Source organism: Portunus trituberculatus, chromosome 11 (assembly GCF_017591435.1).
Source record: "Portunus trituberculatus isolate SZX2019 chromosome 11, ASM1759143v1, whole genome shotgun sequence".
NCBI lineage: Eukaryota > Metazoa > Arthropoda > Malacostraca > Decapoda > Portunidae > Portunus > Portunus trituberculatus.
This window is the reverse complement of record NC_059265.1, coordinates 4949887-4953903: the sequence shown is the minus strand read 5'-3', so window position 1 is coordinate 4953903 and position 4017 is coordinate 4949887. Positions and strand designations below refer to the sequence as shown.

The 4017-nt window shown below is 37.6% G+C and overlaps 1 long non-coding RNA gene across 1 annotated transcript; it reads right to left on the bottom strand.

Annotated features, from left to right (window-relative positions):
• Positions 1 to 3174: 3174 nt before the first annotated feature.
• Positions 3175 to 3753, bottom strand: LOC123502439. Its single transcript, XR_006674068.1, has 2 exons — positions 3621 to 3753; positions 3175 to 3367 (listed from the first exon to the last, which is right to left on the bottom strand). It is a non-coding gene; the product is annotated as an uncharacterized LOC123502439 (long non-coding RNA).
• Between the last annotated feature and the right edge of the window lie 264 nt (positions 3754 to 4017).

Below are 4017 nucleotides of genomic sequence, written 5' to 3'. Positions count from 1 at the left end.
ATCATAAGCAAAGACAAAATAAATTGAGAAAAAATATTCTGCAAGTGGGGAAAAAAAAAAGCAAGATAAATAAAATGAAAATGGTCCAAAATTACTATATAAAAAAAAAAACGGCAAAAAATGGTGAAAAACAAAAATGGATTTTTAAGCACCACTGCCAGAAAACTGCAAAAAATGGTCAAAAACTGGCAAAAACAAAACAAAACAGGCCCTAAAACTGCAAAAAATGGTCAAAAACTGGCAAAAAAACCCCAAAACGGGCCCTAAAAATGTACTTAAGTCGAAAATACTCGAAAGAGTCTCCGGAGATAAGGCAGATCCATATTGGAGTTAAAATTAAATGCAAGAGTCTCCCTAGACTTTTATTCAACAATTCTTTACATTATTACATTGCCTGGAAGTCTACAAATATTTTTTACTAAAAAAAATTAAAAAAAAAAAAAAAACATACAAAGAATACAGTGAAAAGTCTACACAAATTTTCAACTTAGTATAAAAACAGTGAGGAAAATCTATACAGAAACTCTACACAAAGTATAAAAACAGTGAGCAAAATCTATACAGAAAACTCTACACAAATTTTCAACTTAGTATAAAAACAATGAGTAAAATGAACTTAGTATAAAACAATGAGTAAATTCTATACAAAAGTCCACAATAATTTTAACTTAATAAAAAAACATTAAAATGAACTAAAAAGTCCACAATAATTTTCAACTTAATATAAAACAAACATTTACAACAATTTACCATATAAAAGACATTTACAACAATTTACAAAACAAACATTTACAACAATTTAAATCTAAAAGAAATTTACAACCTAACAAACAAAAATTTTAAAACAATTTTCATTTTCAACTTCACAAAATGTTTTCAAACAGTTCTTTCATGTTAACAAATATTCAAAGATAAAAATGTTTCGTTTTGAAGAGACAGTCTTACAAACAAACTGTTTCAACAATCAGAGAGAGAGGATAACGGAGAGGAGACGAGACGAGACGAGAGAGAGAGAGAGAGAGAGAGAGAGAGAGAGAGAGAGAGAGAGAGAGAGAGAGAGAGAGAGAGAGAGAGAGAGAGAGAGAGAGAGAGAGAGAGAGAGAGAGAGAGAGAGAGAGAGAGAGAGAGAGAGAGAGAGAGAGAGAGAGAGAGAGAGAGAGAGAGAGAGAGAGAGAGAGAGAGAGAGAGAGAGAGAGAGAGAGAGAGAGAGAGAGAGAGAGAGAGAGAGAGAGAGAGAGAGAGAGAGAGAGAGAGAGAGAGAGAGAGAGAGAGAGAGAGAGAGAGAGAGAGAGAGAGAGAGAGAGAGAGAGAGAGAGAGAGAGAGAGAGAGAGAGAGAGAGAGAGAGAGAGAGAGAGAGAGAGAGAGAGAGAGAGAACAATAAAAACAAAAACAAATAGTAATAATATACATGAAAACAATACATTTTTAAAACAACATACACACATTATTAATCTTGTGCCCTCCACACATCCTTGCTAATATCAATGAAATGGTCTAATGGTACAAAAATCTCAAGGTAAAAATTTGTCCTAGTACTGAAGGGGTTAAAATAGTGAAGACTGTGGTCATTAATCTTCTGACCACCATAGACCCTTGCTAATGTCAATGAAATGGTCTAATGGTACACAAATCTCAAGATAAAAATGTGTCCCAGTACTGAAGGGGTTAAAGACCATTCATAGAAGCAATCTGCAGACTAAGATACACTCTTGATACACTCCTGACACCCTGACACACCCTCACCTCACTCACAAACACCTAAAAACTTAACAAACCCTTTCAAAAACCACAAAAAAGTGATTAACCTGCACAAACACACCTACACAGCACACTCTAAGGGTAAGTTCACACTACAAGCAGAGTGGAGCAGAGTGGTTGCTAGCGGCAATAATTTTGACATAGTTTTGGACATATTTTTGTGGGTGGGCAGCCAGCGGCCCTCCACGACTCCACCCATGGCCAAGAAGGTGTCCACCAGTGTGAGCCTTTATTGGTGACCTCAAAATGACAACCACTGACTAGACTGTGCATAGTTCTGGTACAATTTGACACTGTATTAGTAGTCTGTTGAGAAAAGTTAATTAGGTGATATTCTGAATTTCTGGTCCTATACATAAAACAAAAACACACTTCTTTTTTTCTACAGCTGTTCCATCCCTTGAGGAAAAACGAAAGGAAGAAGAGGAAAGAAAGAGAGAGAGAAAAAGAGAGAAGGAAGCAATATTCTGGTCCTATACATGAAAGGGAAACACATGCTCTTCTTTTTTTCTACAGCTGTTCCATCCCTTGAGGAAAAATGAAAGGAAAAGAGGAAAGAAAGAAAGAAGAGAAAGAGACAAGAAGAGAGGAGAAGGAAGTGATATTCTGGTTCTTTACATGAAAGGAAAACACAAACTTTTCTTTTTTCCACACCTGTTCCATCCCTTGAGGAAAAATTAAAGGAAAAGAAGAAACATAAAAGAAAGAAGGAAGAGAGAAAAAGAAAGGAAAAGGAAGTGATATTCAGGTACTAAACATGACAGGAAATCACAAATTCTTTTCTTCTTCCACACCTGTTCCATCCCTTGAGGAAAATTGAAAGGAAAAAGAGAAAACAAAAGAAAGGAGGAAGAGAGAGAGAAAGAAAGAAAAAACCACACTGTAAAGATCAATGAGCCACACACACACACACATAAATTTGAAGGGATGACATATGAGGAGAGACTAAATGCTATGGATCCACCAACCATGGAGCAGAGAAGGAAGAGAGGGGATCTGATACAAGTTTATAAATTGATCAACGGAATGGATCAAGTGGATAAAGAGAAACTGATCCCGGGAGAAGAATATGACACTAGAAGCACAAGATCGCATAGCAAAAATTTGAGAAAGGGAAGATGTCTGAGAGATGTTAAAAAATATAGTTTCCCACAAAGATGTGTTGAGACTTGGAACAGTTTGAGTGAAGAAGTGGTGTCAGCAACGAGTGTGCACAGTTTTAAAGAAAAATTGGATAGGTGTAGATATGGAGACGGGGCCACACCAGCATAAAGCCCAGGCCCAGTAAAACTACAACTAGGTAAATACAACTAGGTAAATACACACACACACACACACACAACTTTACCAACAAAATTTCACGTTCCTTTATAAATTATCACATTTTTTTGTCATCCTTCCAGATAAACACTGAGGAGTTTGACACTATTTATTTATTCATTATTATTATTATTTCTTTTTCATCATATTGTTGCCTGCCCGACCTGCTCTGTGGCTAAGAGGACACCCAGAATTCTTGTGTAAGTCACCCTGCTCTGCTTATTGAGTGAACACCTAACCGGACCGCTCTGCTTCTAGTGTGAACATACCCTTACACACACACACACACTCCACCGAACCTTAACCCATCTTGCCCACTCCTACACAAACACAAACACAAACACACACACACACACACACACACCACCACCAAACCTTAATCCATCTTGCCCACTCCCACACAAACACACACACACACACACAAAATCCACCCCAAAAACACTTTCACAAACACACACACACACACACACACACACACACACACACACACACACACACACACTTAATCCACACACACACACACACACCCACTCCACACAACCACACACACACACACACACACACACACACACACACACACACACACACACACACACAAACACACACACACACACACACACACACACACACACACACACACACAACACATTCACACACATCCACCAAACCATAATCCATCTTGCCCACTCCACACATACACACACACACACACACACACACACACACACACATTTCTAGCACCTTGCCACAAAATTCAGTATTTTATGAGACCTTCCAAGACAGTGGTTCCCAAACTGGGGTGAATCATCCCTTGGGAGCAGCTTAACAATTTTTGGGGAGTACTGGAGGTGACAGAAAAATAAATAAATAAATAAAAATTCTGAAAATGAAGAAACCTTGCAGTGCCTCACAATTACTGTTAACTTAGTCTTAGTGGG